We start from the raw sequence: 25,189 nt of genomic DNA, 5'->3' as shown, positions 1-25,189 counted from the left end.
ATTAAAACGGCAAGCCGATTGTAATCGCCTTCGTGAAACATTCAAAATGAAGGCATTAGAGAAAGGAAGTGCAGGTAAGTCGAGAGTTTGCATAATTAATAGTCATTGGGCTTTCTTCTCCGAATCGAGATGGTGGGAAATAATTTGACGGATCGGTCAATATATTGATCTCAGTGGAGAATATGAGCGGCATCCGTCTACCTCACTAATCCTTCCCAAGGAATCTCTCATGTCACTCCCCCCCCCCCCCCCCCCCCCCCGACATGTTTGTGGTATCTGTCAGTAAACCTGTTGGTTATCACACACTGTGGGCAGGAGGGCTCCCTTTCTCATTCAAAACCGCTGGAACCCTGCAGATAGTCGGAGACTATTAAGAATAAGGGGTGGGCCATTTAGGACTGAGATGAGAAAAAACTTTTTTCACCCAGAGAGTTGTGAATCTGTGGAAGATAGACACACATTGCTGGTGTAACTCAGCAGGTCAAGCAGCATCTCTAGAGAATTGGTGACCCTCGGACTATGTTTGGTAGGACTTTACTGGCTTTATCTTGCGCTAAACGTTATTCCCTTATCATGTATCTGCACACTGCAAACGGCTCGATTGTAATCACGTGTTGTCTTTCGGCTGACTGGTTAGCACGCAGCAATAGCTTTTCACTGTACCTCGGTACACGTGACAATAAACTAAACTGAACAGCGAAGGGATGGGTGACGTTTTGGGTCGCGAAACTGTCCGAAGAAGGGTCTCGACCTGAAACATCGCCTATTCCTTTCACCCAGAGATGCTGCCTGACCCGCTGAGTTAAGGGCCTGTCCCACGAGCATGTGACTGCATGCGGCAAGCGCGACCTAACGTGGTCGCTTGAGCCGTATGGCCTTGCGGGGCCGGTCCCACTTCGATCGCCGGAGCCGTATGGAGTTGTGCGGAGCTGGTCCCGACATCGCGCGGGGCTCCGAAAAACTGACCGTGTTCAAAAATTCCGCGCGGCAACGGCCTGCCGGTCCGCAGCCGCCTCATCGGCGTACGCACCGCCTCGACGGGCGTACGTAGCGTCTTGACGCTGTACATCACGTGCGAACATCACACAGGCTTCGCTCGAACTTCACGTCACTCACTCGACCTCCGCGCGGCCCCCGCTTCCGGTTTGGTCGCGCTCGCCGCATGCAGGTCGCATGCTCGTGGGCCAGGCCCTTTACTCCAGTACTTTGTGTCTGCCCCCTGTCTCCAGAATCTGCCCGTACCCTCCGCCCCACGTTCCTTATGGTTGCTCAGGAGACAGGCGAGTGCGTCAGTCGGCACGGCAACCTGATTGAAATTCAGGCCTCAAGAGGCCTCCTTGAACCAACGGTTTGAATTTGTGCAGCACAAAAAAAAAATCCTCATTATTTTTCAGTCAATGTCCAAAATGCACCTCAAAAGAAAAACTGTTGCCGTGGCAACCGCCCCCCCCCCCCCCCCCCCTTCCAAACAGAATGCATTTCAATAGGAATTGGCTTTGACGGCCCAGCGAGATGCTCGCCAGCCTAGCTCCCCACCGCTCAGATAAGGCGCAAAAAAATCTACTTTGCAAAACAATGTCGTCAGAAATCTGCATAAAATAGAATAGAGGGGGGAGGCCGGGTGTAAATGTGAGGAGGGGGGTGGGGAGGATAAGTCAACTGGCACAGTGATCAACATCATTAGATTGGTAATTGCCCTTCTCTCTCTCTGTAGCATTGACGGCCATCTGTGTTGTGACTGGGTGATCCGGGCTGCTGAGCAGACTGTCGGTACTTGAAAATTAATTTTGCTGTTGTTAGCCAGCAAGAAAATGGGTTCTGTGGTCTCAGTGCTGGACTAAATCTCGCTTCTGAATTGTTTCCCAGGCTGTGGGGACAGGTGGAAAGGCGCCTTTATAATGAGGTTTGATTTATTGATCGGAAGATGCAACAGGGTGTTCGACCCACCGAGTCCACGTCAACCATCGATCGCCCCTTCTCTGGTATCTCATTCCCTGCACATCAGGGAGAATGTACAGAGGCATAATTAACGTGCAAACCTGCACGTCATTAGGATGTGTGAGGATCGCAAGGTAGAAATCACAATCACAATAATACTTTATTAGCCAAGTACGTTTTTGCAACATACGAGGAATTTCATTTGCCGAGTTAGTCGCATAAATAGAAAGCAATGGAACACACAAAATACATTTTAACGTAAACATCCACCACAGTGACTCCTCTACATTCCTCACTGTGATGGAAGGCAAAATAAAGTAAGTAAGTAAGTAAGTTTATTGGCCAGGTATTCACATACAAGGAATTTGCCTTGGTGCTCCGCCCACAAGTAACAACATGACATACAGTGACAGTTACGAATGACTTAAAAAAAATTATTAATAATAATAAAACATTAATGATAAAACACCATTGATCAAGCATGTGAATCAACAAAATATCAGATCAAAGGGAGGCTACAGATTTTTGGCTGTTGAGTAGAGCAACTACTCGTGGATGAAAACTGTTTTTATGTCTGGCTGTGGCAGCTTTGACAGTCCGGAGTCGCCTTCCAGAAGGAAGTGATTCAAAGAGTTTGTGGCCAGGGTGAGAGGGGTCAGAGATGATCTTGCCCGCTCGCTTCCTGGCCCTTGCAGTGTACAAAAGTTCAAATGTCTTCTCTTCTATGCACTCCCGTGGTCGAGGGCCTCGATCCGTCCGTTGGCGGCGCGATCCTGACACCCGTAGCCGGCTATTGGGCCTTCTTCATCGGGGCGATCAAGCTCCTGCATCGGGCAAGACCCTTCTCCAGGTCCCGACCATAACCGTCGCCTTTCCGCGTCCTTCATTGATGCTGCCTGACCCGCTGTTACTCTAGTACCTCGTGTCCTCCTCCTACACACTAGTTCTACCGTAATGCAGTTTCATATCGACTCCTTACACACACACGGGACAATTTACAGAGGGACAGTTAACCTATAAACCCGCACATCTTTGGGATGTGGGAGGAAACCGGAGCACCCGGAGAAAACCCACGTGGTCGCAGAGAGAGCGTGCAAAGGAATGTGGGGGGGGGAGTGGAGGGTGTGTGGGGGGGGGGAGGGAGCGAGATTAGAGGAGGGAACGGGATGAGAGGGGGGAGAGGGCGGTCAAGGTGGCACAGCGGTAGAGTTGCTGCCTTACAGCAAAATGCAGCGCCAGAGACCCAGGTTCGATCCCGACTACGGCCGCTGTCTGTACCGAGTTTGTACGTTCTCCCCGTGATCTGCGTGGGTTTTCTCCGAGATCTCCGGTTTCCTCCCACACTCCAAAGACGTACAGGTTTGTAGGTTAATTGGCTTGATTTGGTAAAAAATGTAAAATTGTCCAAGTTGGCGATGTGCAGAGTACTGCCCTGCCGACTACAACATTCAGACGGTTCAGAGGGGGTAGAGTAGGGAGCGGGGGGGGGGGGGGGGGGGGGAGGGAACAGGATGAGAGGAGGGAGTGTGAGTAGGGGTGAGGGGGTACAGTAGGGAGCGGGGGGAGAGGAAGGGAGGGAGTGGGAGGGAGGGAGGAATGGGACGACAGATGGCACAATGGGCTAAGTGTTCGGCTGGCAACCGGAAGGTAGCCGGTTCGAATCCCGCTTGGAGTGCATACTGTCGTTGTGTCCTTGGGCAAGGCACTTCACCCACCTTTGCCTGTGTGTGAATGTGTGTGAGTGATTGGTGGTGGTCGGAGGGGCCGTAGGCGCAGATTGGCAGCCACGCTTCCGTCAGTCTGCCCCAGGGCAGCTGTGGCTACAGAAGTAGCTTACCACCACCGAGTGTGACTGAGGAGTGAATGAATAATGCGATGTAAAGCGCCTTGAGTATTAGAAAGGCGCTATATAAATCCCATCCATTATTATTATTATTAGTGGGGGGAGTGGAGGGTGTGGGGGGGTGGGGGGGTAGAGTGGGGGAGAGGAGTGAGCAAGATTAGAGGAGGGAATGGGATGAGAGGAGGGGGTGGGGGGAGAGCAGGGAGGGAGAGGGGGGAGTGGACACATTGGCAAAGAGCACGGACCAGTTGGCCTGTGGATAATTCCACAAGGCAGAGACACCTTGGAGAGGATGTGCGGCAACACTGTCTAATTAATGTGCAAATCACCACCCTCTCCCGTGAATGCTTCCCAATATTGAAAGATAATGACTAGTCCAAGCCTCCACACGTCAAGTACTGGCACCTGCACGTGTTTGCCAAGCTGTAAATTAAAGTGCTAGACAAAAATTATATTGCTGTGACAATGACTGGCATCAGCTGGCTACTGCAAAGCTAAAGCACTAACAGCTAATTTTCTTCCAGCAGATGTGTGCGCGCTGAACGGATTCGACACTGTTTCCTTTCTTCTCGCTTGGAAACTGCGGCAGTTCTTGCACAGGTTATTATTGGGGCCTGAACCTCAGTCTGTGCAGTTTAGTTTTGTGCAGTTTCGTTTGTGGTTACAGTGTGGAAACAGGCCCTTCGGCCCACCGAGTCCGCGCCGACCATCGATCACCAGTCATTCTATGCTATCCCACTTTCTCATCCTCTCCCGATACACTAGGGGCAATTTACAGAGGCCAATTCAGCTATGAATCTGCACACTTTTGGGATGTGGGTTGAAACCTGAGCACCCGGAGGAAACCCACGTGGTCACAGAGGGAACGAGCTACACCCAGGGGAGTTGGTGGAATTCTTTACGGAGAAACTTGGTAAACTCACGAGGGGGACATGATTGTGATTCGAAGGGACAAAGTGTAGAGAAGCGGGAGAATGGTGATATTGGGCATAAATGTAGTCTTGGAACAGAGAGACGAATGGCCTCATTCTGTTCATGCTGCAGTACATGCACAAGGAGCGGCACGGTGGCGCTGCAGTAGAGTTGCTGCCTTATAGTGCTTACAGCACTAGAGTCCCAGGTTCGATCCCGACTCCGGGTGCTGTCTGTACAGAGTTTGGACATTCTCCCCTTGACCCCGTGGGCTTTCACCGAGATCTTCGGTTTCCTCCCACACTCTAAAGATGTAAGTAAGTAAGATTATTGGCCAAGTATTCACATACAAGGAATTTGCCTTGGTGCTCCGCCCACAAGTAACAACATGACATACAGTGACAGTTACGAATGACTCAGAAAACACTAAACATTAATAATAATAAAACATTAATGATAAAACACCATTGATCAAGCATGTGAACCAACAAAATACCAGATCAAAGGGAGGCCACAGATTTTTGGCTGTTGAGTAGAGCAACTACTCGTGGATAAAAGCTGTTTTTATGTCTGGCTGTGGCAGCTTTGACAGTCCGGAGTCGCCTTCCAGAGGGAAATGATTCAATGAGTTTGTGGCCAGGGTGAGAGGAGTCCGCTCGCTTCCTGGATGTACAAAGATGTACAGGTTTGTAGGTTAATTGGCTTGGTGTAAATGTAAATTGTCTCCATAGTGTGTAGGACAGTGTAAATGTGCGGTCGTAACGGACTCAGTGGGCCGAAGGGCCTGTTTCCACGGTTTCTCTAAACCATACTGAACTAAACTAAACCATTCGGTGTGATTGTGTCAGAAGGAACTGCAGGTGCTGGTTTAAACCGAAGATAGGCACAAAAAGCTGGAGTAACTCAGCGGGACAGGCAGTATCTCTGGAGAGAAGGAATGGGTGACCTGTCTGAAGAAGGGTCTCGACGTGAAACGTCACCCATTCCATCTCTCCAGAGATGCTGCCTGTTCCGCTGAGTCAAGGGGCTGTCCCACTGTACGAGGTAATTCAAGAGCTCTCCCGAGTTTAAAAAAAAAATCAAAGTCGTGGTAAGCACGTAGAATGTACGTAGCGGGTACGTTGGAACTCGGGGACATCTCTTAGCGGCTCGTAACGCTAACGGCAGGTACTCAGGAAACGCGGTAAGCTCGTGAAGATTTTTCAACATGTTGAAAAATGTCCACGAGAGCCCCGAGTACCTACGAGCGGCCATTACCGTAATTCTCCGAGTTCGAATCGGGGGAAACTCGGGAGAACTCTTGAATTAGCTCGTACAGTGGGACAGGCCCTATACTGCAGCATTTTGTGTCTATAGTCTGTGCAATTGTTACCATCGGGAGATAACGGACTGGCAACATGCTACTCAACGCCCCCACGTTTTAATTAATGTAATATTGTAACAGGCTGCTACTTTTTACAAGTATGTCTCGACAAATACTCTTTTGGAGATCCCTAATTATTCAAGACTGAATCTCTGATGGGCCCCACTGGTTCGTCTGTGGCTGTTCATATGCAAAGAGCAAACAGTCTTTAATGAAAGGCCAGATTTTAATTCTGCGATGCAAGTTATAATGCAGTGGAACAAGGAGAAACAAAGCAAAATACATTGGGTTTTTCTTTTCTGAGCGTTATTTAGAAATGTTTGAAGCTCTTGGTTTTCTACGATTTATCGTTCCACAGGGGTGTTTCTGTGTGTGTCTGTGTGTGTGTGTGTGTCTGTGTGTGTGTGTGTGTGTGTGTGTCTGTGTGTGTGTGTGTCTGTGTGTTTGTGTGTGTATGCCTGTGTGTGTGTGTGTGTGTCTGTGTGCTTGTGTGTGTGTGTGTGTGTCTGTGTGTGTGTGTGTGTGTCTGTGTGTGTGTGTGTGTGTCTGTGTGCTTGTGTGTGTGTGTGTGTCTGTGTGTGTGTGTCTGTGTGTGTGTGTGTGTGTGTGTGTGTGTGTGTGTGTCTGTGTGTGTCTGTGTGCTTGTGTGTGTGTGTGTGTCTGTGTGTGTGTGTGTGTGTGTGTGTGTGTGTGTGTGTGTGTGTGTGTGTGTGTGTGTCTCTCTCTCTCTCTGCGCGTGTGTGTCTCTCTGTCTCTGTGCGTGTGTGTGTGTGTGTGTGTGTGTGTCTGTGTGTGTGTGTGTGTCTCTCTGTCTCTGTGCGTGTGTGTCTCTCTGTCTGTGTGTGTGTGTGTGTGTGTGTGTGTGTGCGTGTGTGTGTGCGCCTGGGTTCAGAGATGCTTTGTAGCACTGAGTGCTGCTTGGTGCCTCTCCTCTCCACTGTATCTCTGATCTCTTTCATCTCTCTACAGCAGCCACTTCAGAGCAGCCAGTGTGTGTGGTGTGTGGGCCGGGACATTAATGAGAGACGTTCCCGGCGAGGTGGGTGTCTAGACAGACGCACTGCAGGACCTTGTTTGCAGAGTCGAGGCAGAGGCTGTGCTGTGGAGCTCCCAGCCAGTTACGTGATGTGATGTGAATAGATCATAACCCTGTCCCCTGCGTCACTGTCTGTCCAATTCCAGCAATCTCCAACAGCCAGCCTTCATACTTAAAGCTAAATCCACAAAGGCACTGCATAGGCAAAGCTTCCTTTTGTAAAAACATATTCGCATTACGTTCAAGAGTGTAAACATGCCAAAATTCTTAAGGGGTTGGACAGGCTAGATGCAGAAAGATTATTCCCGATGTTGGGGAAGTCCAGAACAAGGGGCACAGTTTAAGGATAAGGGGGAAATCCTTTAGGACCGAGATGAGAAAAACATTTTTCACACAGAGAGTGGTGAATCTCTGGAATTCTCTGCCACAGAAGGTAGTTGAGGCCACAGTTCATTGGCTATATTTAAGAGGGAGTTAGATATGGACCTTGTGGCTAAAGGGATCAGGGGGTATGGAGAGAAGGCAGGTACAGGATACTGAGTTGGATGATCAGCCATGATCATATTGAATGGCGGTGCAGGCTCGAAGGGCCGAATGGCCTACTCCTGCACCTATTGTCTATGTTTCTATGTAATGGACAGAAAAGCTTCACCTTTTCTTGCCTCTCACTCTCATGCTCGATGGATATATTTAAAGGCAGAGATAGATAGATTCTTGATTAGTACGGGTGTCAGGGGTTATGGGGAGAAGGCAGGAGAATGGGGTTAGGAGGGAGAGAGCGAGTCAAGAGAGTTTTATTGTCATATGTCCCAGATAGGACAATGAAGTTAAATGGCGAAGGAGACTTGATGGGCCAAATGGCCTCATTCTACTCCTATCCCTTATGACCTTATGAGCAGCACAGGGTAACTCTTTCTTTACTGTCCCTCTAATGCTCCCAAGCCAGGGACAGAGTTGCTGCCTCACAGCGCCAGAGACCCGAGTTCGATCCTGACTACGGGTACTGTCTGTACGGAGTTTGTACGTTCTCCCCGTGACCTGCGTGGGTTTTGTCCGGGCACTCCGGTTTCCTCACACACTCCAAAGACGTACAAGTTTGTAGGTCAATTGGCTTCGGTACGAATTGCATATTGTCCCTAGTGTGTGTAGGATAGAGTAAATGTGGACGATCGCTGGTCGGCGCGGACTCGGTGGGACCTAAGGACGTGAGTCCGCGCTGCCTCTCTAAACTAAACTAAGCTAAACTACAGGGGTTAGACACAAAATGCTGGAGTAACTCAGCGGGACAGGTAGCGTCTCTGGATGGAAGGAATGGGTGACGTTTCGGGTCGAGACCCTTCTTCAGACTTCTCTCCAGAGATGCTGCCTGTCCTGCTGAGTTACACCAGCATTTTGTGTCTATCTTCGGTTTAAACCAACATCTGCAGTTCCTTTCATGTCCATAATGAGTCCCACTGTAAATTGGAGGAGCAGCACCTCATATTTCGCTTGGGCAGTTTACACCCCAGCGGTATGAACATTGACTTCTCCAATTTCAGGTAGTCCCTGCTTTCTCCCTCCTTCCCCTCCCCTTCCCAGCTCTCCCACAGCCCACTGTCTCCTCCTCCTCTTCCTTTCTTCTTCCCGCCCCCCCCCCACCCCCACATCAGTCTGAAGAACTGAAGAAGTCGCCTATTTCCTTCGCTCCATAGATGCCGCCTCACCCGCTGAGTTTCTCCAGCATTTTTATCTGCCTTCGATTTTTCCAGCATCTGCAGTTCCTTCTTAAACTACAGGGGGAGGCAGTGAGCCGGTTTAAACACTGAGCTTGGACTGGCATGGGATTGAGTTGACTGTGTGGATTAAATAAGAGCATTGAGCAGGGGCTGGGATGCTTGGATCAGCGAGCATTCACTGCACCCCAGATAACCTCCAAGTCTGGCTGGTGTGTCAGAACGGGGCAGGAGGCACGGTGTGATGGGCGGAAACACAGACAGATTGCATAACACACCGGCTATAAATATTGACAAGGTTGGACAGGGCAACCTCTGAGCAATTAAGTGTCGTGTTTAGAGACTTGGACAGGAAGGCCTCGGGCAGAATAGTCTGGAAATTGTCGACTTTACATGGCCTCTCCCACGAGTTCTCGGTGCATCCCTACATGGCTTTAATGTGAAGTGTTTGTGATGCACTTTATAGCGCTCAGTTGCAGTATTTTCTTGGCAATTTGGGTTCTGGCAGTTTGCAAGTGCACTTGGAGCTCAGATCTCGGGTAGACAAGGAGACTTTTACGGACTAATAAAGAGCGACACAGCACAGAGGGACAGACCAGCAGACACCCATTCGAGATGCAAGGGACGTCAGAAACTGGTTGTGTATGAAGGAACTGCAGCTGCTGGTTTAAACCGAAGACAGACACAAAAAGCTGGAGTAACTCTGGGCGGGACAGGCAGCATCTCTGGAGAGAAGGAATTGGTGCCTCAGAAGGCGGTGGAGGCCAATTCTCTGGATTCTTTCAAGAGAGTTAGATAGAGCTCTTAAAGATAGTGGAGTCAGGGGATATGGGGAGAAGGCAGGAACGGGGTACTGATTGTGGATGATCAGCCATTATCATATTGAATGGCGGTGCTGGCTCGAAGGGCCGAATGGCCTACTCCTGCACCTATTGTCTATTGTCTATCGCGATGTTTCAGGCCAAGACCCTTCTTCAGACTGGTTTCTTGATTAGGAAGAGCGTCAATGGTTTAAGGGAGAAGGCAGATAAGAGGGGAAAATAGATCAGCCATGATCGAATGGCAGAACAGACTTGATGGGCTGAATGGCCTAACTCTGCTCCAATGTCTTATAGAGTTTGGCAGCAAAGGCACTAAGTGCTGGAGTAACTCAGCGGGTCATGCAGCATCTCTGGAGGACACTGATAGATGGCGTTTCAAGTTGGAACTCTTCCTCATCCTACATTAATCCCATTTTATGCTCCCCTCATCCCCATCAACTTCCTCCAAATTCTCCCACTCAACTACTAGCCTCTGCCTGAAATAAGGAGCCCAGACCACGGCAGAATATTTCCCCAAGTGTTGTAAACCAGAGCTTTAGACTTTCGAGATACAGCACGGAAACAGGACATTCGGCCCACCAAGCCTGCGACAACCAGCAGTAGCCCCGTACCCTAACGCTATCCTGCGCACATTAGGGACAATTTACCAATTTTACCAGAGTCACTTAACCTACAAACCTGCGCGTCTTTGGAGTGTGGGAGGAAACCGGAGCACCCGGAGGAAACCCACGCGGTCACAGGGAGAACGTGCAAACCGTTGTCAGGGGTTATGGGGAGAAGGCGGGACAATGGGGTTAGGAGGGGAAAGATTGAAGGGCAGAGTAGACTTGATGGGCCGAATGGCCTAATTCTGCTCCTCTCACATGACCTTATTGGCTGGATTGGCAATAATCTGAATCCTAGCCACGTCTATAACCACATACTTGATTCTCTCTCCACAGATGCTGCCTGACCTGTTGAGTGTTTCCAGTATACCCTGGTTTTACAGCCGATTTCCAGCATCTGCTTTCCAGGACTAATATTCCAGGTACTTTGTTGTCTCTCCTGATCGCAAACCACCTCTTTAGATCTTTCCCCCCACCTCACCCCCTCTCCCTTTCTCACCCTTCCTCCATATCCCAAACCTATGTACCACTTATGTACCACCTGTGTGCCACTATGTACCACATGTACCACCTACAACCTCCATTAAGCTCTTAACCACACAGACTATTATTGTTATTGTTGCACTATTATTGTTTGTTTTTCATGAGTACACATGTGTGCATGTGTGTGTGTGTGTGTGTATATGTGTGTATGTGTGAGTATGTGTGTATCATTACACACACACTGAACCTTTTAATATATTCATATTTTAATCATAGATGCTGCCGCACCCGCTGAGTTTCTCCAGCACTTTTGTCTACCTTCGATTTTCCAGCATCTGCAGATCCTTCTTAAACACTGAACCTTTTAATCCCGTTTATTATATAGATTACAATGCTTCCATATTCTGTTGAGCTGCTGCAAGGAAGAATTTCATTTGTTCTATCTGGGACATATGAGAATAAAACTCCGTGTAGGTAGGAACTGCAGATGCTGGTTTAAACCGAAGATAGACCTAAAAAGCTGGAGTAACTGAGCAGGGACAGGCAGCATCTCTGGAGAGAAGGACTGGGTGACGTTTCGGATCGCGGTGTGAGTCACTCACTTATCCATGGTAATGATGCCAGTTCCCGCTTCCATTGTTCATCTGTTAGACGTCCTAATTCAGCTCTCATTGTTCGATGCATGTGAGACGTATAAATAAACCACAATATTTACAATTATTTGAAGGAAACAAGGAACAGCAGATGGTTTGGAGTGGGTGCAGAGGAGCTTTACCAGAATGCTGCCTGGATTAGAGGGTTTCAGCTCTAAGAAGAAGGGTCTCGGCCCGAAACGTCACCCCTTCCATCTCTCCAGAGGTGCTGCCGGTCCCGCTGAGTTACTCCAGCATTTTGTGTCTATCTTTGGAACGTGATTAATGGCAGATTAGTGAAAAGTGTGTCTGCTGGTCGGTCAGCACGGACTTGGTGGGCCGAATGGCCTGTTTCTGTGTTGAAGCACTTCAGTTGAAGTGCTGAGCCACCAGGAGATCAGGTTGTTTATGGCGGACCGAGCGGAGGTGTTGGGCGAAGCGATCGCCAAGCCTGCGCTTGGTCTCACCGGGGTTGATCATACGCTGAATAATCCAACCACATTTTTGTTTGGAAGTGGAAAGAAATGATAGAAATTGCATTAATTGCAACGTGTCTTATAGAAACTTACAAAATTCTTAAGGGGTTGGACAGGCTAGATGCAGGAAGATTGTTCCCGATGTTGGGGAAGTCCAGGACAAGGGGTCACAGCTTAAGGATAAGGGGGAAATCCTTTAAGACCGAGATGAGAAAAACATTTTTCACACAGAGAGTGGTGAATCTCTGGAACTCTCTGCCACAGAGGGTAGTTGAGGCCAGTTCATTGGCTATATTTAAGAGGGAGTTGGATGTGGCCCTTGTGGCTAAAGGGATCAGGGGGTATGGAGAGAAGGCAGGTACGGGATACTGAGTTGGATGATCAGCCATGATCATATTGAATGGCGGTGCAGGCTTGAAGGGCCGAATGGCCTCTACTCCTGCACCTATTTTCTATGTATGTATCTATGTGTCAAAAGAGTTGAGATACTGTATTATAATTTTGCTGCATGTCATTGTGGTATATATCATGTCTTGATTGTGTCTGCTGGTCAGCATGGAGTTGGTGGGCCGAATGGCCTGTTTCCATGCTGTACGACTATGAAACTCCATGAAACCCCATCTCTGCTTGAGAACTCAGCAAAAAAATGTATCTCTTGCATTTCCCTCTGCGTCACAGCTCCAGACTCTGATTTTGGAGACTTCACTGTGAAAGGTTGGGATATTTCACTTGGGGAAAAGGTGTAACACAAATATAATTGTTGCAGTGTTTAAGAAGGAACTGTGCAGAGGCTGGAAAATCGAAGGTAGACAAAAGTGCTGGAGAAACTCAGCGGGTGCAGCAGCATCTATGGAGCGAAGGAAATAGGCAACGTTTCGGGACGAAACCCAAAGGAAATAGGCAACGTTTCGGGTCGAAACCCAAAGGGTTTCGGGACGAAACGTTGCCTATTTCCTTCGCTCCATAGATGCTGCTGCACCCGCTGAGTTTCTCCAGCACTTTTGTCCACCTATAATTGTTGCAGATTGTGTGAGATTTCTGTTTTACTTCACTGGGAATTGGATCCGAATAAGATCCAAACAAGCAACTAATCTATCTCAAATTGTAATTAGATCTGTCTGCACAGTTCTATAGATTTAATGCTAATTATTACTCATGCCTATTAGCATTCATTAAATATTTATCTCAAGCATTGGCATTGAACGCAGCTCTTCGTGTTCATTACTGCGTCTGTGAGTCGGGTCGATCACTCTCTGTAGCCTGAACAGAAATATCCCCCCCTAGGTCTGAACCTCCGCTCAGTCCGTCTAGACCGACATGATCTCCCAGTTGCTAAACACTTCAACTCCCCCTCCCATTCCCACACTGACCTTTCTGCCCTGGGCCTCCTCCACTGTCAGAGTGAGGCAATAGACAATAGGTGCAGGAGTAGGCCATTCAGCCCTTCGAGCCAGCACCGCCATTCAATGTGATCATGGCTGATCATCCCCAATCAGTACCCCCCGTTCCTGCCTTCTCCCCATATCCCTCGACTCTGCTATTTTTAAGACCCCTATCTAGCTCTCTCTTTGAAAGCATCCAGAGAACCCGCCTCCACCGCCCTCTGAGGCAGAGAATTCCACAGACTCACAACTCGATACTGAGTTGGATGATCAGCCATGATCATATTGAATGGCGGTGCAGGCTCGAAGGGGCGAATGGCCTACTCCTGCACCTATTTTCTATGTTTCTATGTTTCTATGTTTTTATGAATGATTCTCTCCATGTTACTGAATGGACACTTATCATTTTCACTGGAAGAGTTAAGATTTCTCTGCTTTTCACTTCTCCACCTTACATCTCTTTATTGCTTTTCCTGATCCCCGTTTCATGTTCTCTCCTGTCTCGTACATCTTTGTCACACCATCCTGGACACACACTCATCTCTCCGCTGCCATCAGATAGAAGGTACAGGAGCCTGAAATCTGCAACATCCAGGTTCAGGAATAGCTACTTCCCCACAGCCATCAGGCTATTAAACACAACTTCAAACCAACTATGAACTATAACAGCCTGTTACACTTTATCTGTTTATTTGTGTGTGTGTATATATATATTCTATGGTATATGGACACACTGATCTGTTCTGCATTCATGCCTACTATATCCTGTTGTGCTGCAGCAAGCAAGAATTTCATTGTCCTATCTGGGACACATGACAATACTCAGGTGGGGGAGGGAGAGAGAGAGGGAATGCAAGGGTGAAGGGCCTGTCCCACTTCCCCGAGTTATTCACGAATTCTCCCGAGTTTTCCCCTCGATTCAAACTCGCAGAATGTTCGTAACTGGTCTGTAGGGTCTGAAGTGGTGAATCTGTGGAATTCTCTGCCACAGAAGGTAGTTGAGGCCAGTTCATTGGCTATATTTAAGAGGGAGTTAGATGTGGCCCTTGTGGCTAAAGGGATCAGAGGGTATGGAGAGAAGGCAGGGATGGGATACTGAGTTGGATGATCAGCCATGATCATATCGAATGGCGGTGCAGGCTCAAAGGGCCGAATGGCCTCTACTCCTGCACCTATTTTCTATGTTTCTATGTTTCTAAGAAGGGTTTCGGCCCGAAACGTTGCCTATCTCCTTCGCTCCATAGATGCTGCTGCACCCGCTGAGTTTCTCCAGCATTTTTGTGTACCTTCGATTTTCCTCTCTTGACTTGACTTGTTCTTCTGAGTCGAGAGTGTGGGCTGTGTTAGATTTAACAGTAAACAGAGTCCTGACCACATCCTTTTATTTAATTGTATCATTTATTACTGTGATTTATTTCTGGGTGTTACTGTGGTAAAGCTGCAGCAAGTGAGAATTTCATGGTTTTTGTTGCCAGAACAATTAAGCTCTCTTGTCTGGGTTGACCCTAAATCCTAACATTTCAAGCCTCATAAAACTGCTGATTAGAATCATTGGATCCAGCTGATTCTGTTAATTAACCTTGTGGTGAATGTTAAGCCCCAGGCAGGAGGGAGTCAAGGAGAGCGAGGCCTTTAACGAACTGTGTCGGAAGGAACTGCAGGTGCTGGAGTAAACTGAAGGTAGACACGAAAAGCTGGAGTAACTCAACGGCTCAGGCAGCGTCTCTGGAACAAAAGGAACAGGTGATGTTTTGGGTCAAGACCCTTCTTCAGATTGAGAGTCAGGGGAGAGGGAAATTAGATATATAGAAAGACAAAAGTGCTGGAGAAACTCAGCGGGTGCAGCAGCATCTATGGAGCGAAGGAAATAGGCAACGTTTCTGGCCGAAACCCTTCTTCAAACTGTTGACATTGAGAGATGCCGAAAACATGATTGAAAGATATGCGAAACGGGACACAGGCCATTGTTGGCTGTGGGCTAGGTGATAATAAGTTATACAGACAGTGAGACAACAGTGAAACTAGTGCCAAGACTAAGGTGGGGGAGGGACAGAGAGAGGGAATGCAAGGGTGAAGGGTCTGTCCCACTTCCCCGAATTATTCACAAATTCTCCCGAGTTTTCCTCTCGATTTATACTCGCAGAATGTTTGTAACGGGTCCGTAAGAGTCCGTGGATATATCGTAGCGGCTCCCTCCTCTCTTCCCCTCCACTCTCCCCCTCCCTCACTGGTCATTTCATTGTATCCCTCTTGCTACTGCACCTCCCCTAACCAACAATGGGCCATAATGGACTCCACCCTTCGTGAGGTCATCTGTTGCTGGCCTTGATTTGTTCTGGCCTTTCCTCACCTCCAGTTTATTTCCCTCCCTCCATCCTCCTCCTCTGCTTTCAATCTGAAGAAGGGTTCCAACCCAAATTATCAACAACAAAATCTCCAGAAATGCTGCCTGACCAGCTGAGTTACTCTGGCATTTTGTGTTTATCTTCGGCATAAACCAGCATCTGCAGTTCCTTCGAGCACATTGTTTTCTGCACGGGAGCTGTCCTTTCAGAACCATATTGCAGGTGCTGGCTGGGCACGGCTACACTGAGTTACACTGGCTCACACCCACTCTGCCACAGTAGAGCCACACACACTCAAGCCTCACCAACTCACCACACTAGTCCGGGGGCATTACTGGCAGAGAGGGTCCCATGGGTGTGAGGTGGTTCTGATCATTGTGTGGGAAGGAACTGCAGTGGAATTCTCTGCCTCAGAGGGCGGTGGAGGCAGGTTCTCTGGATGCTTTCAAGAGAGAGCTAGATAGGGCTCTTAAAAATAGCGGAGTCAGGGGATATGGGGAGAAGGCAGGAACAGGGTACTGATTGGGGATGATCAGCCATGATCACATTGAATGGCGGTGCTGGCTCGAAGGGCCGAATGGCCTACTCCTGCACATTTTGACTATTGTCTCTATGCCGGTTTACATCGAAGAATGGTCTTAATCCGAAAAGTCACCCATTCCATCTCTCCAGAGATCTGCCTGTCACGGCTGAGTTACTCCAGCACTGTGTTTTTGATTTTCTGTTTTTGGATTGAATTCTGTTTTTAATTTGTGTCTCTGTGATGTCTTTATTACTTGTTATATTCCGATTATATGTTATTCCGATTACTATGTAAGGTGTCCTTGAGATGTCTGAAAGGCGCCCATTAAATAAAATTTATTATTATTATTATTATCTTTGGTATATGCAAAAGAGCTTTTCTATCATTGATTCTCGCAGAATTATTTTCTCTGTGATTCTAGCAGAATTCTGAAGGGCTGAAGGGCCTCTTACACCCTACATGCGAGCTGCTTCCCTGCTCTGTGGACCCCAGGACCACTGAATGGTTTAGTTTAGTTTAGAAATACCGCATGGAAACAGGCCCTTCGGCCCACCGAGCCCGCGCTGACCAGCGACTAGGGACAATTTCACACTTTACACCAAGCCAATACAAACCTGTATGTCTTTGGAGTGTGGGAGGAAAGCAAAGATGCCCACGCAGGTTACGGGGAGAACGTACAAACTCCATACAGACAGCACCCGTAGTCGGGATCGAACCAGGGTCTCCGGGCGCTGCAAGCGCTGTAAGGCAGCAACTCTACCGCTGCGCCACTGTGACCTGCTTCTTGGGATGGGGTCAGGTATGGTTAACTAGACTATACTGGGCCCAGAATAATCTCATTTAATTGGGCAGCATGGATGGAGGGAGGGAGGGGAGGAGGATGGAGGGGGGGCTGGGGCTGGGGGGGATATTTCCCTGTCTCAGGATTCCAGAACCAGGGGCTTAGTCTCCATCTAAGGGCTGGCCCATGTAGGGCTGAGATGAGGAGAAACGTCTTCACTCGAAGGGTCAGGAGTGCTGGTAATCCTCGACCTCAGTGACCGAGGTTCATCGGAAACAGACCGGTAAATTTCTGGATATTCTAAGGCAGAGATTGATAGATTCTTGATTAGTGCGAGTGTCCGTGGTTATGGGGAGAAGGCAGGTGAATGGGGCTGAGAGGGAGAGATAGATCAGCCATGATTGAATGGCGGGGTAGACGTGATGGGCCGAATGGCCTAATTCTGCTCCTATCACATGAACTTTTTTCTGTATAAACCTCCGTCTAAAACCATGAGGGGAATGCACGGGATCTTTAACCTTGGGCAAGGGAGTCAAGAACCAGATGATATAGGTTTACAGTCAGAGGGGAAATATTACATTTCCTGTGGGGCAACTTTTTCCCTTAGAGGCGAGAGGGTGTTCCCTGAGAGGGTTTACGAAGCGAGCTGCCAGAGGAGCTAGTTGGGGCAGGTGCGATAACAATATTTAAAAGGCAGGTTGTGGACAGGTGCGTGGATAGGAAAGGTTTAGAGAGATGCGGACCAAACGTGAGCAAATGGGACTAATTTAGAAGGGGCTTCTTGGTTGGGGCAAGTTGGGCCGAAGGGCCTGATTCTGTATTGTGGGAATATTTATGGAATATGGAGTTCGTGAAGGAAAATGGTGCTTTAAGCAGTAGAGTTGCAGCCTCACAGCTCCAAATCCTAATTAGGGGTGCTGTCTGCGCAGTGTTTTTTCATTCATTTGTTCCATTTCTCTCAATATCACCGTCTATATCTCTCGTTTCCCTCTCCCCTGACTCTCAGTCTCGACCCAAAACAATGCTGCCTGTCCCGTTGAGTTGCTCCAGCTTTTTTGTCCCTATCTTCGGTCTAAACCAGTATCTGCAATTCCTTCCTGCACCTGGGGTTCCTTGTTTCTCCTTTGTACCAAAAGCCTTGGCTCTGAATAGTTTCTGGCCTTGACGCAGTGGTGCTGTCCGCATACACAAAAGAGAATGATTAGTCTCCTGAAAGAACCAAGAACTCTCTGTCTCTGTGTCTGTCTCTCTCTCTGTCTCTCTATCTGTCTCTCTATCTGTCTCTCTCTCTCTCCCTGTCTCTCTCTCTCCCTCTGTCTCTCTCTCTCCCTCTGTCTCTCTCTCTCTCTCTCTCTCCCTCTGTCTCTCTCTCTCCCTCTGTCTCTCTCTCTCCCTCTGTCTCTCTCCCTCTCCCTCTGTCTCTCTCTCTCTCCCTCTGTCTCTCTCTCTCCCCCTCTGTCTCTCTCCCTCTGTCTCTCTCCCTCTCCCTCTGTCTCTCTCTCTCTCCCTCTGTGTCTCTCTCTCCCCTCTGTGTCTCTCTCTCTCCGCTCTGTGTGTCTCTCTCTCCCTCTGTGTCTTTCTCTCTCCCTCTGTGTCTCTCTCTCTCCCTCTGTGTCTCTCTCTCTCCCTCTGTGTCTCTCTCTCTGTGTCTCCCTCCCTCTGTCTCCCTCCCTCTGTCTCCGTGTCTCTGTCTCCGTGTCTCTGTGTGTCTCTCTCTGTGTGTCTCTCTCTGTCACTCTGTGTCACTCTGTGTCTGCCTCTCTCTCTCCCTCTCTGTGTATGTCTCTGTATCTCTCTGTCTCTCTCTGTACCTCTCTCCCTCTCTCTCTGAGCACAACGGCGTCTTTTGAAAGTGTTTTCTGCAAGAATGAATGCGAGTTGAGTTGCCCCCCCCCCCCCCATCCCATCCCGCAATCGAATGCAGACCCCCGAGTCAACGGGTGATGTAATCCAGTCACGGTCTGCACCCTCTCTAATTACCCGTCTCTAAGAGCCCCCCAGACAAGACCCACCGCTAGTCCTTGCTATTGTGCTCTGAATGAATACCAGCCAGTTGCGGCCGCACTCAGAGCCTGCCATTGAGCAAACATTTTCAGGGATTATTTTTCTCCCTCTCAGCGAAGCATTAAGTAATCACTGTAGAATAAATAACCCCTTGGTTTAGTGGCGACAAAGACCGGCCTTCTGAATTGACAAGTCCGCCCTTTATTCTTCTCCATGGAGCGCTGGAAAGTTCCCAGGAACTTTCATTACATCAGACCCGGTCCCTCTATTCCAGCCCAGTCCAACGTCTCGCCATTCCAAAACAACAGAGTTGTATGGATGATCTCATCCAGTTTCTAGCCTGATCGGAATCTGACCATCACCCCACAATAGTGGCATTTAAGAGATTTTTAAGACAGTAAGTTGGACCGCATGGAATGGAGGGAGGGATATGTATCACACGCATGCCAAGGAGATTAGTTTATATCTGCATCATGTTGGCCAAAAGGCCTGATCCTGTAAAAAAAAACCAAAAAAAACAAGGAACTGCAGATGCTGGTTTACAAAAAAAAAGAGACAAAGTGATGGAGTAACTCAGCGGGTCAGACAGCATCTCTGGAGAACAGTTGGTAGGCAACTTTCCAGGTCCGACCCAAACCATCACCTATCCATGTTCTCCAGAGATGCTGCCTGACCCGCTGAGTTACTCCAGCACTCTGTGTCTTTTTCTGTGCTGTGCTGTGCTTTATGTGGAAGGGATAGGCCTCAAAACCAATGCAGGCCATCAGAGATGCCTCAGGCAGAGTAACTCAGCGGGACAGGCAGCATCTCTGGAGAGAAGGAATGGGTGACGTTTTGGGTCGAGACCCTTCTTCAGACATCCAGAGATTCTGCCTGACCCGCTGAGTTACTCCAGCATTTTTGTGCCTATCTTCGGTTTAAACGCTAGAATTTAGAAGATTGAGGGGGGATCTTATAGAAACTTACAAAATTCTTAAGGGGCTGGACAGGCTAGATGCAGGAAGATTGTTCCCGATGTTGGGGAAGTCCAGAACAGGGGGTCACAGTTTAAGGATAAGAGGGTAATCTTTTAGGACCGAGGTGAGAAAAACATTTTTTACACAGAGAGTGGTGAATCTGTGGAATTCTCTGCCACAGAAGGTAGTTGAGGCCAGTTCATTGGCTATATTTAAGAGGGAGTTAGATGTGGCCCTTGTGGCTAAAGGGATCAGGGGGTATGGAGAGAAGGCAGGGATGGGATACTGAGTTGGATGACCAGCCATGATCATATCGAATGGCGGTGCAGGCTCGAAGGGCCGAATGGCCTACTCCTGCACCTATTTTCTATGTTTCTATGTAAACCAGCATCTGCAGTTCCTTCCTACACATTCCCTTACCATGTATCTGTACACTGTGAATGGCTCGATTGTAATCATGTATTGTCTTTCTGCTGACTGGATAGCACTGTACCTCGGTACATGTGACAATAGACTCGATTGAAACTTGGGGGGAAAAAAAGTGGAAGAGACACACACAACTGATCTCAATAGCTGTGTTTTATTGGCAACAAATCAGACTGTTCCCTTTTACAATAAATCTCAGTAGTTTGCAGTTAAAGAGATACAGAATATTGCACACAAATTGTGGAGAACTAAATATTAATATTGCGCAGAGAGATGAATGCTAGTCTTGTTGTTTTTACACCATGGAACTGAACGAGGAGAATCTCAGTATGTTTACAGGTCCTTAGAGTTAAGACACGTTGCTTTTTATATAATTTTTCCATTTTTTTTAAACCGTTACATACAGGAATAACATAGGAATAAATGTGCGCATGCAGAACTAGCAAGAGGACTTTTCTGAAAAAAGGTTTGAATTCATTTCCCAATGGTTTACTCTTCAGTAGAGTGTCCCTGGAATACGGTATCTCATCCTTGGATTTCATCTCCCAATGTATCTGGAAGACTATTTATTTCCTAAACTGAATTCTTTTTTTTTTTTTGTGTGTTTAAATCCTCTCGTTCAAAAAATCCCACTAACATAGGCACGGGGTTAAGTTAGCCATTTTTCAAGGGCTCGATTTATTCACAGTTAGATGAGGCCAAAAATGAACAGGGATTTGCTTACTGAACCTAAGTTTCGGGTTTCCTAGCTAAAGTATTAACTTGTGACAAATTCTTTAAGTTGGTCTCAGCTTCTACACCCAATGTACAGTCTTTAATACATTCCCTTATTTTTTTTAATTCAACAGCATCAATTGAAAATTCCAGACACTTAAAAAGTCGAACAGCTTTCTATATATATATCTTTAAAGATAGGAAGAGGCAGATGGTGTTCATTGGGTAAGTAGATAACATTCATAGTGGCACTTTCCCCACCTCAAGTAAACTCAGTGCATAACTCTTAATTCTGCTCATTATTATTGATATGGTTCGGTGAAGTAGGGCAAGTGATGTATCAATTCTGTTGTGTCTTGCAACAGGGAGAATTATCACTGGTTTGGGACGATACTTTTGACTTTCATGTTAGTAAGCAGCTAGTAGTTTCCTAACTGGACAAGAGAACTAAGAGTGTTCTGAACTCCGGGAGAAGGGAATTTTACCTCTTCCTTCCCTCAATATCGATCACAAGGTGCCCTCTCATGGGTGGATGGGTCCCTTTTAGATAATACTGGAATACACATTCAAAGGTCACTCTGCAAGGCAGGAGGACTTGGACAGAATAATCACTCGGCCAGGGCTGTCTGACTGCAGAATGGAGTAAGACTGACTTAGTAAAATACAGCAGCAGAGATTTCCATTGTAGCCCCTTCCATGAAGCTGTTAAGGTTCTTGCAATCTTACAATTCATCTTCGCTAGACTAATGAGTGTTACCTTTAGTGCTGTGTAGACAATTCCTGCATCATGCAGTCCTTGTCTTGCTGCCCACCACCCCACTCCCGCAGCCCAAATCCAGCCCATATCTTTCAAGCAACCATAAAAACAGGGGATGGGGGGTGGTTGTCACCTTCCTCTCCTCCATAGCCCCCCACTCTTCCCTCCAACCCCTGATGCACCCTGCATGCACTACTACCCTCTCACACACACACACTTCCACCCCCCCCCCCAAACCCTCAACTAACTAACACCCCCTCACTCATACTCTCCCAACCCATTATGTACCCTAAACATACTAACACCCCTCATACACACCCCCCCCATCCCCTTACGCACCCTGCATATACTACCCCCTCACTCACACCCGCCCACCCACCAATCCCTCACAAACCCTGTACATATCAGCGCCCACTCATCCACACTCCCCCAAACACTTCCAAAGCCAGCACACACTAGCACCCCCTTGATCACAACCCCTCCAGACCTTTGCGATGCCCACGACAGCAAAGAGAATTAAAACAGCTGATTGTAAGATTTGGGGATGGGGACAGGAGGGTTTGGAAATAGATTTCTGAAGGTCCTTCCCTCACTGGCCTCCACCCATCACACCAGACAATGAACATGGGGGCTTAACCTCACCAAGAGCTTGACAGAGCACGGCGTCTCGGAACTCGACATGCCACGGGACAGGAAACAGGTTCTTCAGCCCAAACCTATCCATGCTGGCCAAGGTGCCGCGTCTAAGCCCGTACGAGTAACGGTGGGTACTCGGGAAATCCGGTGAACTCGTGACATTTTCTCAACACTGTGAAAAAATACTTGCGATGGAAAAAAAAGGTTACTTTTTACTCGTAGGGGCCACTACAGGACATCCACGGACATTCTCCGAGTTCGAATCAGGGGAAAACTCGGGAGAACTCTTGAATTACCTCGTACAGTGGGACAGGGGCTCAAACCTTTCCTTTCCCCTTTGGCCCATGTCCCTCGACACCGTTCCTATCCATGTACCCGTCCAAATGTATTTTAAATGCAGCAGGAGGCTGTAGGATGAATGCACGAGGATTATGCTCATAGCCCTAGGTGGAGACAGAATCATGGAATCCTTTCTGCTGAGGTCCAAAATCTAAACCCTCTCTCTGTTCTGTCTTGATTTATTTCACATCGAATGCTGGAAACCTTTACAATGAAATATCCTCCCAGAATCTGACCCAGATATCTGATTCCCAAGGCTTTTTCTTGTTAGAAACTATCTCCCACCTCAACTGGCGTTTTGGAGCATTTTCGCCTAAATGATACTGTAATTCCGTGACTAATCTCATGAGGCTGAGCACCCTCTCATCTCCCAAAAAGCCATCTCAGATCCGGTATCCCAGTTTCCTTTCATTCTCTACCCTATCCATTCCTCATCTTTTCTCTAATCCTCTTTCCGCAGTTTCCCAAAACTCCCGTCTCTTTCTCCGAGGCGCCTCCACTTTCCGTACCCCACTTTCCCAACCTTCTCGCTCTCTCTGCCGTTGTCTCTCCCCATAATCTGAGAGGTCCCAACCTTCGCCTGTCCTCCGGAATTACAGAAATCATCTTGGGCAGGAGAACCTTCCCCCATTGAAATCAGCAAAAGTTGGAAAAGTTTAAAATCCCACCCAAACTAGTCACACCACCACACGCGCGCGCTCTCGACCCACCTCTTATTCTCACCTCTGCAGGAGAATAAAGGTGACGGTATTGCGGGCATGGCTCCTAAGGGGTAGATGGATGCGGAAGATTAGGCCATAACCTTTTGGAAACTGGGAATGTTTCTTTGATTTTCTGGGTCTGATGTCTATTCATCACTGTCTGTCTAGACAGCACCTAGACTGTGGAACAGCATCCCTCTCTTCATCAGAACTTCCCCCTCCATCCACAGTTTAAGAATAAGGAGTAAGCCATTTAGAACGGAAACGAGGAAACACTTTTTCTCACAGAGAGTGGTGAGTCTGTGGAATTCTCTGCCTCAGAGGGCGGTGGAGGCAGATTCTCTGGATGCTTTCAAGAGAGAGCTAGATAGGGCTCTTAAAAATAGCGGAGTCAGGGGATATGGGGAGGAGTCAGGAACGGGGTACTGATTGGGGATGATCAGCCATGATCACATTGAATGTCGGTGCTTGCTCGAAGGGCCTACTCCTGCACCTATTGTCTATTGACTCCTTTAAATCGAGGCTTGGTTTATTTCTACTCCTTGGCGTTTTTGAGGCCCTCTGAGGGGGTGCGGTAAACAGTTTATGTATTGTATGTTAGGTCTGTGTACAAGTGTATGTGGCACATTAGTATCTGAACTGATACTTGGGTCAACGTGAGTTGTTTTTAAATGTGCTATACAAATTAAATTGATTGATTGATTGAAGTCCGGTTGGGATCAGGTTGGGATACGGCGAGACGGAAATTTGCCGTAATTACGGTCCAGGAGTCGAAGGCAGTTAGTTCCCCGAGCAGGATCAGTGGAGACCCTGCAGAGCGAACGTACAAAGATCTCACTCTCGAGCTGAAGTTGAAGAGGTTTTTGGACAGAATTTACATGGAACTCTAGGCGATGGGTTGACAGCCTAGATGGAAGGAACTGGATCATTCGTACAGGGTGGACTGGGCATCAGAGAGTGGTCGTGGATAGAACATCATACGACATGGACATTCTGGCCACCAGCAGCAGAACAACATGGACCCCATCAGCAAGTCTGGGTTCTGAGAACGACCCCAACAAAACACAGACATAAATCCGGCTTCCCTTACACCTAGGTACACAAAAAAAAGCTGGAGAAACTCGGCGGGTGCAGCAGCATCTATGGAGCAAAGGAAATAGGCAACGTTTAGGGCCGAAACCCTTCTTCAGACTGATACCTATATCTGATCCCTTATACCTATGTCTTTATTTTAAAAAGTCAAGAGTACCATTGTCTCTCAAAAATACAAATGAAAGCCTGGATGAGCAGGCCGCAGCCACAACAAATGGAGTGCAAATGTACACTATGTAAACACGTCAACTTGCGGCTACAATACTGGTTAGAGTTGGGCTTATAAATTAAGTACGTCAATCTATATAAATCTATTCATAACACCGACAAACTACAAGACAAATAAATTATTAATGAAGCTTCATGAGAACTAGCATCCATATGGACTATGTCTGGTTCCGACAACTGAACAGCTAGATGGAACCTAGTCGGCTGACTGGTGCGATAAGATGTGTGCTCGGAGATAGACATGAAAGGCTGGAGTAACTCAGCGGGACAGGCAGCATCTCTGGAGAGAAGGAATGGATGATGTTTCGGGTCGAGACCCAACGAAACATCACCCATTCCTTCTCTCCAGAGATGCTGCCTGTCCCGCTGAGTTACTCCAGCTTTTTGTGTCTATCTTCAGTTTCAACATAATAATGGTATACGGCCACACTGATCTGTTCTGTCTTCATGCCTACTATGCTCCGTGTGATGAAGCAAAGCAAGA

The 25,189-nt window shown here is 47.9% G+C and overlaps 1 long non-coding RNA gene across 1 annotated transcript; it reads left to right on the top strand.

The window, feature by feature from the left end:
* Window positions 1-8,390: 8,390 nt before the first annotated feature.
* Window positions 8,391-24,477, top strand: LOC116968226. The gene is made up of 3 exons (XR_004410427.1): window positions 8,391-8,407; window positions 14,529-14,534; window positions 24,303-24,477. It is a non-coding gene; the product is annotated as an uncharacterized LOC116968226 (long non-coding RNA).
* The last annotated feature ends 712 nt before the right edge of the window (window positions 24,478-25,189 follow it).

Source organism: Amblyraja radiata, chromosome X (genome assembly GCF_010909765.2).
Source record: "Amblyraja radiata isolate CabotCenter1 chromosome X, sAmbRad1.1.pri, whole genome shotgun sequence".
Classification (NCBI taxonomy): Eukaryota; Metazoa; Chordata; class Chondrichthyes; order Rajiformes; family Rajidae; genus Amblyraja; species Amblyraja radiata.
The sequence above is the reverse complement of the archived record's forward strand: the minus strand, read 5'-3'. Positions and strand labels throughout refer to the sequence as shown.